This window comes from Leopardus geoffroyi, chromosome A3 (genome assembly GCF_018350155.1).
Source record: "Leopardus geoffroyi isolate Oge1 chromosome A3, O.geoffroyi_Oge1_pat1.0, whole genome shotgun sequence".
Lineage (NCBI taxonomy): Eukaryota > Metazoa > Chordata > Mammalia > Carnivora > Felidae > Leopardus > Leopardus geoffroyi.
In genome coordinates, this window is record NC_059336.1 from 35,811,142 (window position 1) to 35,825,040 (window position 13,899).

A 13,899-nucleotide genomic window follows, 5' to 3' on the forward strand; every position below is an offset into this window, starting at 1 on the left:
AATGTCATTTATTGAGAGTTTAGCAGGCTGGGTGTTCATTAAGGACCAACACATGTGACTGGGAGATACAGGAAGCAGGAGTAGACAGAGGTAGAAGTCAAGTTAGGCTGTAGGCTGGTGACAGTCTTGGCCAGCCCTCCAGGGATCTCTGGAGCTAGGATGACCCTTCAGAGTTGTCTCCAGTTGGTATGAGTTGTCCAGTCCTTTATATACTAATATTAATCATTTGGCTGCATTGGAAGGGGCATGAACTTGAAAGAAGGCAGCCCTCTGAAGCTGAGGCAGTCCCTGAAGGAGAAAACCACTGAAGGCCATCTGCCAGCAGTAGTTCCTGCAGCTGGGGTAACAGGTCCCTCACTTAAGGGGGATCTGAGCAAAACATTACTTTGTCCACCACACTAATACATTTATCAAAGACATCACTTTTGAATATACAAGGTAGGACTGTACCAATTTGTCAGAGGGATTCAAAACCTTTATTTTTAAACAAATAATAGACTTTCCCCATGGCTCAGATATTTAAAATTTGGAAAATAACATATAATTAGTAATTGGGAGTTGTTGGAGGAGGTCATCAAGAGGATTTGACTTCTGACTGACCCACAATCTGGACCTGGGCAGAGACTCCTCACCCCCTCCCCTGTCCTTGGAAGGTACATTCAGCCCACAATTCCCACAGTAAGAGCCAGTTTCAATGACACAACCTTAGAGGGTAACACACTGTTGGGTCCATCTGCTGAATATGTGATTTAACCTAGGTAATACCTCTGTAAACTTCTAAGATTCTGATGGGTAGGAGTGGAGATCTGCTCATCTTGGGCTAAGATAAACCATACCTGTAAATCCCCTTGCTTATTAAGATTGCCACATGACAGGGCACCTGTGTGGCTCAGTTGGTTAAACATCCGATTTCAGCTCAGCTCATGGTCTCATGGTTGGCGAGTTGGAGCCCCACACCGGACTCTGCTGACAGCTCAGAGCCTGGAGCCTGCTTCAGATTCTGTGTCTCTCTGCCCCTCCCCCCCCTCTCAAAAATAAACATTAAAATTTAACAAAAAATAAAAATTAAAAAAAAGATTGCCACCTGCTGTTCTGGAATGGCCTCCTTCTTCATTCTCTCCTTGCCCTCTGTGTACGGGGGCCAGTTTCAGATTTCATCCGGGAAGCTCCTGAGTTTACAAACCAACAGTACACTTTCTATTTAGGTATCTGGCTCCACACATTTTTTTTGTATATGAACTTATTAACTATGATCTCTTGTGCTGACATGTATTCATTCTCTAACATTTAAGACATGATTTTACCCACTGTCAGAGTCTGTATTTGTACTTTGTAATTTTGGAGGGGGAAAGAGCAGTTAAATATTCACTAGAAATGCGTATTTTTCTATATAACAAAGCTACCTACTAGTGACTATTTCATGAGAAACTAATCTCAACCAACCTTACTAATACAAAAAACTGTGAGAAGTTGTGCCTGAGGGTTAGAGAACTTGGTAGATTGGTTGAGAGGGATGTTTGAGACCACACCCTGGAATCTAGGTTCAGACTACCCCAGCTTACTCTCCATTGTCATCTATGCCATTCATCAGTAAATAGCTGGAATCCCTCAAAGAGGAATCACAGTTATAATGGAACCAGCATAGACTCCAGAAAGAGACAGGACACATGCTTAGATAACAGCGGAGGGAGAACAGGGGGTAGAAATGAATGTTTCAAGGACTATAAACAAAAAGCATAAGAGAAATGTTCACCTGAAGGAGATTAACCCTCAGGAAACAGCAAGATCAGATAAAAATTTCTCCAGAGGCACCTGGGTGGTTCAGTCAGTTAAGCGTCTGACTCCTGATTTCAGCTCAGGTCATGATCTCACCATCTTGGGATTGAGCCCTGCAAGGCATGGAGCCTGCTTAAGATTCTCTCTCTCTCTCTCTCTCTCTCTCTCTCTCTCTCTCTCTCTGCCTCTCTGCCCCTCCCCTGCTCATATGCTCTCTCTCTCTCTCAAAATAAATAAATAAACATTAAAAAAATTCTCCAACATTCTAAAAAATTAAAGATTATATGATCTAACAAAAAGATTTTTTTGAAGCAATACAAGGATTTAAAGAAGAAACGACATGACCAGAAATGAAAGGGACCCTGGCAGAGTTTCAGGGCTTGGGGAAAGAAGTCATTAAGCCATTCAAGAGGTAAAAGAATAGGAAATGAGACTAAACACAACTGAAACCCTGTGACAAACAGAACTTAGCTACTAAAAAAAAAAAAAGTATAAAACCAATCATAGGAAAATTATATGGAAGTCAAACAAAGGAGATCCAACACATGTACACATATAGGCTTGCACCAGCTTGCAAGAGCTCCTAATTTCATTTATAGTAACAACACTGATAGCTTGAAATCCACCATCGTGGGAGTTTTTACTGCACATAAATTGATAAACAGTATAAATCAAAGGTTTTTATTTACTTGTTTTCATTTACTAGCATATAAACCACTTTTTACAACCTATGCTATGAAAAACCAGAAAACGAAAAGCAGATTAAAATGAAATAGAAAAATTAATCAAAGATATAATAGAAGCTAATTTCATGAAATAAGGAGTCTTAAGTCTTCTGAACAAAAGGATACATTTGAAATGTACTCTGATGAAGTTATAGAATTTCAAAGACAAGTAATCCGTGGTGCATCCAGGCATAAAAGGCAATTTACATACAAGGAAGAGAAAAGCTGTCTTTAGATTGCTTCACAGCATCATACAGTGCCTGAGGGAATGTTCTGAGAAAAAGAAACAGTGACCCAAGGGTGTCTATTTTGCCTAGCCAGGCTATTCTTCAGCTTTTCAAGTCAGTAAATTGTTCTCAAACAATGGATCAAGATACAAAGTGCATGTAAACCTTTAAACAAAATTCTTTTTGATCATGAAATTCACCCAAGAGATAAATTAAAAAAAAAAAAAAAAAAACAGATCTAAATCTAAAGGGACGCCTGAGTGACTCGGTGAAGCACCTCACTCTTGCTCTCAGCTCAGGTCTTGATCTCAGGGTCTGGCTCCAGTGCTCCGCGCTGGGTGTGAAGCCTACTCAAAAATAAAAAAGTAAAAAAATCTCAAGAATGGTGGAGCTATGGTCAAATGTGATAATAATCATTATACCTATTTTTTTTTTAACGTTTATTTTTATTTTTGGGACAGAGAGAGACAGAGTATGAATGGGGGAGGGGCAGAGAGAGAGGGAGACACAGAATCGGAAACAGGCTCCAGGCTCTGAGCCATCAGCCCAGAGCCTGACGTGGGGCTCGAACTCCCGGACCGGGAGATCGTGACCTGGCTGAAGTCGGACGCTTAACCGACTGCGCCACCCAGGCGCCCCTCATTATACCTATTTTTAAATAAATTTGAGACTAAAAATTATGTGTTTGGGAGCTTTAAAATAGAACATAAATATTGTAAACCTTGACCATATTAATATTTTTGTGAAATTTACTAAATTCTGAAGGTAGAAAGAAGGGAGTTATGAGGCGGTTTAAGTACAATAGTTTCCTCATTTTCCTTGGCAAGAAGTCAATGGATATTATTCATGTTGAAGTGTATAGTTATATATGCTTCATATATACTTTTTTAGTCTTTTTTTCTTATCTTTAAAGGAATAGCTTAGAAAATTTCTCTTATGAAAATAACATTTTTCTGTGAAATTAACATTTTTTTCTGACATTTAGAAAACACTGCAGGAACATCTTAGCTTTTTTCCTTTTATTTTTAAATTTAATTTTAGTAAGGTTAAATATAATTTAGTTTTAAAATTACACGTATGGTACCACCCATATATGAAAAATCATGCCTTTTCGTTTATTTTAATTATAACTTTACACTTCTATTCCTCTCTCTATAGGAAGATTTGTGGAATATTATAAACCAAGGAATATTTCTGATAGATTGGTTGATTGTTTACTGTCTTTTTTACATTTTTTAGAATTGCTTGAATTTTTTTTTTTTTTTTTTTTTTTTTTTTTGCTTTTTAAAAAGAATTATTTTAGAGAGCAAACACTCAAGCAGGGTCGAGGGAGAGATAGAAAGAGATTGAGAATGAGATGCCAAGAAGGCTCCCTGCTCAGCACGAAGCCCAACTCAGGACTCAATCTCATAATCCCGGAATCATGACCTAAGCTGAAATCAAGAGTCCAATGGTCAGCTGACTGAGCCACCCAGGCACCCCAGAATTGCTTGAAATTTTTAATAATGAATGTATGTATTTCAAAAATAAGTCATCATTCTTTTCAAAAAATTTCAAAATATAATACCTTTTGTGATACAGTAAAACATTACAGAATATACAAATTGAATGAAAATAGATATTTAAAATCAACCTGGATTAAAATGATTCATTTAGACAAAAGCAAAGAGAGAACACAAATCACCAGTATCATGAATGAAAGAAGAGATGTAACTACAGATTCTACAACCATTAAAAGGATAATAAACAAATGCTTTGAACATCTTTATGTTCATAAATTCAACAACTTAAAAGAAATGGACAATATCTCAGAACCACACACTACCAAAAACTCAACTAAGATGAAATACATAATCAGAATAGTTTTCAAAAAAATCAATATTTTATGAATATAACCATTAACAAAAATTGAATTCATAATTAAAAAGCTCTCCTGAAAGAAATCTCCAGATCCAGATGGTTTCATTGGAGAAACTACCAAATATAAGAGAAGAGTTAACACCTCTTTCACACAATCTCCTTTAGAAAATAGAAGAGTAGAAAGCAATCCCTAACTTATTTTATGAAGCCAGTGTTACCCTGGTATGAAAACTATGCTAAAATTTATCCTAAATTTCATATGGAATCTCAGAGGACCCAAACAGTCAAAACAATCTTTAAAAAGAAGAACAAAGCTGGAGGACTCACACTTCCTGATTTCAAAACTTCCTACAAAGTTTCAGTAACCAAAAGAGTGTGGCACTGGCATAAAGACCGATATAAAGACCAATGGAATAGAATAGAGAACCTGGAAATAAACCCTCACATATATGGTCAAATGCTTTTTGACATAGATGCCAAGATCATGTAAGGGGGAAAGAACAGTCTTTTCAAATGGTGTTGGAGAAACTGGATATCTACTTACAAAAGAATCAAGTTGGATGCTTACCTTCCACCATATACAGAAATTAAATTAAAATGGGTCAAAAAGGTAAATATAAGAGCTAAAAGCTATAAAACTTTTACAAGACAACATAGGAATACTTGAATAGATATATGTCCAAAAAAGATATACAATGGCCAATAAGTACATGAAAAGAAGCTCATTATCTCAGTCAGGGAAATGCAAATCAAAACCTGAGTGAGATTGTATCTCACACCCATTAGGATGGCAATAAATAAATAAATAAATAATTTCATGTGTGTATAAAAAATACAGAGAACATATGTTGGCAAGGACATGGAGAAATTGGGAACCTTGTGCACTGCTGATGGAAATATAAAATGGTTCAGCCACTGTGGAAAATAGTATGGCAGTTCTTAAGAAAATTGAACATAGAATTACCATAGAATCCTGCAATTCCACTTCTGGATCTACACCCAAATAATTGAAAACAGGGACTTAAACAGATATTTTTACATCAATAATCACAACAGCATGGTTTATAGTCAAGAGGTGAAAAACAAAACATCCACTGACAGATGAATGGAAAAACTAATATGATATATACTCACAATAGAATATTTTCCTTTGAAAAGGAATGAAATGTGGATACATGCACGCTACAATATGGATGAACTTTGAAGACATTATGCAAATGTTGAATGAAGACATTTGACACAAAAGGACAAATAGTGTGTGGTTCCACTTAAATGAGGTATATACAACAGCTAAATTCACAGAGACAGAAGTAGAATAGTATTTAGCAGAGCTAATGTAAGGAATGGGACAGGTAGTTATTCCTATGTGGGGTAAGAAAAAAGGTCCAGATGTGGATACTGGTTATGGATGCAAAAGAAGATAAGTATACTTAATGCCACTGAACTGTACACTTAAAAATGATTAAACTGGTTTTATGTTGTGTATATTTTACCACAATAAAAACAAAATGAAACAAAACAGATGACCTAATTATGTTTGCATCTTTAAAACACCATTTTCCCCAGGCACCTGGGTGGGTCAGTTGGTTAAGTATCTGACTTTGGCTCGGGTCATGATCTCACGGTTGATGAGTTCCAGCCCCGAGTCAGGCTCTGTGCTGATAGCTCAGACCCTAGAGCCTGCTTCGGATTCTATGTCTCCCTCTCTCTGTGCCCCTCCCCTACTCACACACTGTCTCTCTCTCTCTCAAAAATAAATAAACATAATAATTTTTTTAAGCAATAAAATAAAATAAAATAAAATAAAATAAAATAAAATAAAATAAAATAAAATATGGTTCTCCCAGCAATACCTTGGAATAGAGCCAGACTCTGTAGGGAGCTATTTGTGTAGCTTCTGAGAGGAAGTATCAAAGGCTCAAAAACGGCAGTGGAAGTAGGAGAGGGAAAAAAGGAAAGAGATTAAATAAACACTAAAAAGGTAGAAGCAGAAGGATGTTGTATCCAAATGGATGTAGGTGATATGGGGTAAAAAGGAATCAAAATGATTTCCAGGCAATTGACTAGGATAACTTCCTGGATGGTGGTGCTATTGGCTGAGATAGTTAGTGCAAAACAAAGAATGGGTTTGGAGCGGAGGCCATGTGGCTCAACTTTTTTAATGGATTGAGATTGAAAGGGCTGAGAACCCTCCAGGACTCATATCAAGAGGTCAGTAAGAAGAGCAAATATGAGGCTCAGAAAGGAAGGATGGATGGCATACCATTTGGGGTGTCAATTCAATGCCAGATCTCAACACAATACAGTTGAGAACACTATATTGAGTGGGAGTGGTCAAAGAATGGAACTCAGGCAAACACACTGTGAAAGCAGTAGATGGACCAAGTGGCTACAAAAGAAGATGAGTAACTGGAGAGATGATATGAGGAAGAGCCGGAACGGTGCTGGAGAAGGCAAATGGAACATGATTCCATGAGGACAGAGGCATCTACACTGACAAATACTCATAGAGGTCCTTTTTTTTCTGGCCTGAAGGAAACAGAAATAAAAATATTTTGATATCTGCACATGAAATACATGAACAGCAACAGAAGAGTCCAGAAATAAACACAAATCTATATGAGAATTTCACTTATAATAATGGTGGCATTATAAGTCAGTGGAGAAAAGATGGATTTTTATTGGTGAAAAAGTACAGCTGAAGTTCTGTGGGATTGAGCTGTAAGTGCCAGTGGCCTTAAGCAACAGTAAATTACTCTACTCAATTTAGTGAGCGCTATCCTCTTTCTGAAAGGGAAACCCGTGTACCTTTAAGGTCATGGATTTCAGCAAAATTTGTATAAAATCCCTTTGAATGATTTAGGTTGAATTTCGCTCCAGAACAAGCTTAAGAATTCTAAACGAGACGCCAGATTTTGAAAATTAAAATATTCACTGCTTATATATTATATATACTCAGAAAGTAGAAGGCTTGCCAGCCAAGCAATTAAGGGCTTTGCTTGTGTAAATTGCTCATACACAAGTGTGCATAATTGCTTCTATCTTACTAAAATCCCAGCATGCCGATGAATATCAACGCCACTTTTTTTTTCTGTAAGACAAACATCATCATCAACACCACAATGTAAAGACTATCCCTTAATGCCTTTATAAGCCATTGTTTAATATTGAGGTTGAAGGGTGGAAAATAGCGTACAACCTCATCCACCAGAAGCATATCTACAACAACTTAGTCATGGTCCCTGGGCCATGCCTGGGTGCTGAAAGATTACAGCTCCCTGTCATTTAGCAAAGCTGTCAGCCTGGAGAGCAGCATGGATTCTTTTGGAGGGATTATTGGCCACCGCTCTTTGCTTTGCAGTGACCTAGTGGTCTAGATAGGATCAGAGAGTAGATCAGAGATTTGAAGGAGGTACCACATGCTAATACCAAAAACAAAAACAAACAAACAAACAAACAAGCAGGTTCTTTGCCCCTTAAAACCACCTCACCTTCATTTTAACTTGCTTTTTTATTTAAAATACATCCTCACTGATGCCACATAAAGCTTCAGTTGCCTCTAGGAGGGGAATTTAATAGGCTTTCCTTTTTCTGGAAAACCTGACTGTCTTGTAAGGATCTAGGAGGGATTTATTCAGAGCAAACAGATGAGAGAGCGTTGCAGCTTCTTTTCAGTATCTGGTATTGTGAGTTAAAGGAAAAGCTATTGCCAAGATCAAAGTCAGCACCATGTGACTGTCTATGCCGGATAAACTGTAGGGGGAAATCTATTATTACCATGACAGGGACAAGCTTTTATTTTCATGAGAAGGACCACTAATATAACATTAGAAAAATTTCTAAGGATAATGAGGGCATTCATTTCGTTTTAAGAACAATATGACTAATACACAAGTAAATTTTAAATGTATGAGAGAGGGTGATAGCGAGAAAAGATAAGGGGGGGCAGGGGAAGCTTAAAGCAAAATGGACAAGTATGAGCCTCAGTAATATTTAACAGCTGTTTGACCTTGGGTATGTCACTGAAGCTTTCTAAACCAGTTTCCTTACCTGCAAAACACAGAACTTACAGATGTGAGTTCTGCTTCCCTCATAGAGTTGTCATGAGTAGCAAAGAAAGATACTTGAGACAGGAGTGATGCCCTACAAGCAAAGGACTTAGACCTGGTCCAGTCTTTACTCAAGGGTTTTGAATGAATTTCTAAAAGAATAATGATCAAATTTCTGTGCATCAAAATCATCAAGGAAGTTTATTTAAAATAAAAGTGTTGAGGTGCCTGGGTGGCTCAGTCGATTTAGCATATAACTTTTTTTTTTAATGCTTATTTATTTTGAGAGAGAGATAGGGAGCCAGTGGGGAAGGGGCAGAGAGAGAAAGACAGGATTGCAAGCAACTCCTGGGCTCAAACCCATGAATCGTGAGATCATGACCTAAACGGAAATCAAGAGTCAGACACTCAATCTACTGAGTCACCCAGGTGCCCCAAGCACCTGGTTCTTGATTTCCGCTCAGGTCATGATCTCACAATCCTGTGATCCAGCTCCATATCAGCTCTGCACTGGGTGTGGAGCCTGCGTAAGATTCTCTCTCTCCCTCTCCCTCTGCCTCACTCCCACTCTCCTGCACTCTCTCTCTCTCTCTCACTCTCTCTCTCAAAAACAAAAATGAAATGAAATGAAAGGGAATGAAAAAATAAAACAAAACAAAACTGTCTGGTTTTATTCCATATCTACCAATTCAGAGTGAAACATGGGTCTCTACAGGCCCCTGAGTGATTGGTTATAAAGCACAAATGTGATGGAGTGGATGCATGATGTGCCATCCAGCTCCCCATTCAAGGAAGCCCCCGGAAGTATGGTTGGCAGATGATTTTCAATACTAAGCACGTTCAGGGATGGGCTCAACTACAGAAAGGTCACAGTCCCCGTTAGGCTGCCCACTTGCAATGACAGACTAATGTGGAGATATCAAGACCTGAACAACTCTGATGGGCCACTCTAGCTTTAGAGCTCCCTCTGGGGTTGGCCAGGGCTACTGTTGGGTCTCCATTACTCTCACCTTGTTTCTCTGCCCACTCTTGCTTCCCTCCTTTCTGTCCTTACATATTGTCTCCTTAATACACATCCCAAACACTAATCTCTGTCTCAGAGTCTGAGTCTGCTTCTTGGAGAAACCAACCTGTGACATTGGGGTATCATGGATCTAAAATGAGAGCTAATGACATTCTTTCTCATCCTAAAAGCCTTCCTAGTCCTCTTTGCCTACAAATTTCATTTCATGGAAGTTAAGGCCTTTCATGATTTAGTACCAATCTTTCTTTACTGCCCCATTTGTCCATATGCATTTCTTAATCCTTAGACCAACAAGAACAGACTGGTTTCTTTTCAACTGAGCATTTTCACAATAGAATCCGTTAAATGTTCCCCAGACACAAGCTGCTTACTCTTTCTTTTTAAATTGGAATCTACTGGCCCATAAAAGTGCCTTTTCAGGTGCTACCTGATTCCATAGGTTCTTTCTTGATTCCCCAGTCTCACTCCTGCCTCATCCCATTGCTGGGAGGTGTGTTATGTGTATGCTCTGCTCATCAACTGAACTCCTTGGAAACAGCAATCCTTTGTTTTCCAGCATTTCATTTTCCCACATCAATTAACCTGGTGCCTTGGTCATAGATACACAAAGCATTTGTTGGATTAGTCAATGGTATTGAAACAGTAACTTACTGACTTGTACTGCTAGAAGAATCCCATAGACTATATCATTGAAGATCTTGCCCCCCTTTATTGCATAGATAAGGCAGATAAAGTTTAGAAGGTTTGCCTGAAGTCGTATAATTAATAAACCATAATGGAACCATAATTCAGATCTACTACACATATATATCAATACTTAATTTTAAAATGAAAAACATACTAAGTAAACATTTGAAAACCCATTTTTGGTAATTTTTAACAGATTATACAATCAATTAATTTCCCACACACATGAGTATCTGAAACAAAAATTTGTTTGTAATTTAGTTATTTTGACCACTTCAAACACATTGGAGAATAATCAAAACATGAAATACAATATTTTATTTTGCAAAATTACTACACATACCTACTTATACATATTCTGAAACTCAACCTCATGTATTTAATTCACTTCCTCATTATCTCTATATCTACTTCAATAATTCTTAGATTTAGAGTTACTCTTGTATTTGGTATTCAATGGTTTTCTAATGTTGTTTTGGTAGCTTCCCAGAGTTTCAGTAATCTTGCATGAACATGGAAAAGAAGTATTTATTTTCTCAAACAAGCTCTAACTGATGGTTATGGACTAATTTTTTTTTAATGTTTGAAGTACAATATGCATACATATGTACAAACTAAACATACCCGTATGATCAGTTCCCACAGCAAGAAAGATAACGTTACCAATGAGCAGAAGGAGTTAATGAAGCAGGTCTATTTTATTCAGTTCTTGTTTATCTCTAAAGCCATGGTAATGACCTTTGGTCAACTCTGGAGACTAAATTCCTGGAATGTTCACATACTGACTAGGTAAAGATATTAGTCTACATGCCCAAAGCATTCAGTCAGGATGAACCAGATTACCAGCATGTTTAAAGTAAACATCAAGGATCATGATGATGTGCACCCAGGGCCTGGTTTGGGGTTTACACCATTTGGCAGAGATGTGACCAATTCTATTTAAGAACTTTGCACTCCAAGATACAAGTCAACTTTCTTAGGCATGAGAATCTCACACATATCTTTGCAATTCCCAACTGGAAAAGAAGATACACCTATGCATTCCCTACAGGGGGCATACAAGAAAGTGTGCATTTGACCTCTTCTAGCCTTTGCCTATACAGTAAAACCTTGGTTTGCATAATTCATTCTGGAAACATGCTTGTAATTCAAAACACTTGTATATCAAAGCAAATTTCCCCATTAGAAATAATGGAAACTCAGGGGCCCTGGGTGGCTCAGTCGGTTGAGCGTCTGACTTCAGGTCATGATCTCACTGTCGGTGAGTTAAAGCCCCGGGTTGGGCTCTGTGCTGACAGCTCAGAGCCTGTTTCACATTCTGTGTCTCCCTCTCTCTCTGCCCCTCCCCCACTCATGATCTCTCTCTCTCTCTCTCTCTCTCTGTCAAAAACAAATAAACATTTTTTAAAAAATAAAAAAATAATGGAAACTCAGATGATTTGTTCCACAATCCAAAAATATTCATATAAAAATGATGACAATTACTGTAATATAATACAAAATAATAAAGAAAATATAAAATATAAAGAAACATAAACAAATTAACCTGCACTTATCTTTGAAAACCTTCATGGCTGGTGTGAGGGAGACAAAAGAGAAGAGGGTTGTTATGTAGGATGACTTTCACTATCACTAACGGAATCACTGCTATCTATTGGCTCAAAGGAATCTTTTTCTTTTCATGCAGATTTAACAAGGTATCTATCCAATGACACTTGTTTTTGCCTCCTTTTGAGGATTTCACAGTAATGTGGCATTGCATTGTTCGACAGATTCATTGCTCATACTGCTACAGCCTTATTCGGGTGGTGCTTTTCCACAAAGTTTGCACTTGTTTCCCACATTTTACACATCTCCCTAATCTCATTTGAAGTGAGGGATTCCTCTGCCTCTTTCTCCTCCTCCTCTGCAGACGAGATGCAGACGTGGACTTCTTATAAAATCTTGCAATTTCAGCCACTTGCATACCTCGTTCGTACTTCTTGATGATTCCCTTCTTAACGTCCACTGTAATCATCTCCTTCTTCTTACCGCCTTTCTTTTCAACCTTTTTCCGCATGGGGGCCATTGTACATGCTCACATGGATGTTGACTACAGAGAAGTATTAATAAACTCTTGTCATATGCTGCATTTAATGTAACTGGCAATAAGGCAGAAGAGGAAAGGGTCTCTATCTGCAGACAGCCTGACCTAGAATGAAGCAAAGAATTCCTAAGCTTACTCTTGTAAGGAAAAGCAAAAAATGTCCATAGGTGCTTTGAAGTGACAAAAAATACACTGGTGCCAGTTGTGGGCACCTTCCAGTGTTCTGAAAATCACTGATTTCTGCCAAACACCGCGGTCTGAGACCAAGCATCTGAGCATGGGTGACGATCACCCACAATCCTGCAGCAAGAGAGAGAGAGAGAGAGGGAGGGAGAGAGAAAGAGAGAAGAACAATTGGCTCAGTTGTGATCATGTGACATTCAGCCTCATATAGTATTCGTATTACAAGACATCGCTCATTTATCAAGTTAAAATTTATTAGAAATGTTTGCTCATCTTGTGGAACACTTGCAGAACAAGTTACTTACAATCCTAGGTTTTACTGTGTATATACTTTGTCTGTTATTCCTTCACTGTATCCTTTGCTGGAATAAATCTTAAGCCATGACACTAACTTTATGCTGAATCATATTAGTCCTTCCAGTAGATTTCCAAACTAGCGGATGGTCTTGGGAACACTGAGACAACTAACACCTCAGAAGTCCCTCTCTTGCCCCTTAAATTCAGTATGTCTCCCAAGAATAACTACCATACCAACTTTTAATAGCATAAGGTAATTTTGCCTGTTTTTGAACTATGTATGTTTGGTATCATACAGTCTGTTTTCTTTTATATCTGGCTTCTTTCATCCAAATATTCTGTTTGTGAGACTCATGCATGTAGTGTTTGCAATTATAGTTCACTCATTTTGATTGCTGTAGAATGATAATCCATTGACTATACCACAACCTATGTTTTCATGCCTCAGTAGACAGACATCTGGGTTGTTCTAAATTTGGGGTTATCAGTATTGTTGCTATGTGTATTTTGATACATGCCTTTTGTGAACACGTGTGTGCACTTCAGTTAGTTATATATGCAGGGGTGGAGATGTTGCATCATTGCGAATGTGTGTGTTGAGCTTCAGTAAATATCACCAGAGAACTTTTCCAAACCGGTTGTACCAATTTCTCCATCCAGCAGCAGTGTATTAGAATCCCAACTGCTCTACATCTTCGCCAATACTTGGCATTATCTCTCTTTTCACTTTAAACCAATCTAGTGAGAAGATATGGTATGGCATAATGGTTTTAATTTGCATCATTCTGGTGACTAATAGAGTTGAGCACATTGTCACATGTTTATTAACCAATTAGATATAACACATGAAGAACTTCCTCACTATTTTTTTTTCTGTGGGGTTGTGCTTTTATATTTGATTTATAATATTCTGCATACTCTGGATTGGAGTCCTTCATTGGCTATGTATTGCTAATATGTATCTTCTCTGACTCTGTGGTATGCC

The 13,899-nt window shown here is 37.9% G+C and overlaps 1 protein-coding gene across 3 annotated transcripts in view; it reads right to left on the bottom strand.

Annotated features, from left to right (window-relative positions):
* PAK5 (p21 (RAC1) activated kinase 5) overlaps positions 1 to 13,899 on the bottom strand; it is a 318,922-nt gene that overhangs the window by 288,450 nt on the left and 16,573 nt on the right. Inside the window, exon 1 of one of the 3 annotated variants that reach the window (XM_045445303.1) lies at positions 12,317 to 12,452. The exons of 1 other annotated variant lie outside the window; for it this stretch is intronic. The gene's annotated coding sequence lies outside the window, so the exon portion shown is untranslated. Of the gene's footprint in view, positions 1 to 1,084; positions 1,853 to 12,316; positions 12,453 to 13,899 lie in introns of those variants that run through there. One more of the 3 variants, XM_045445304.1, reaches the window with a different exon arrangement.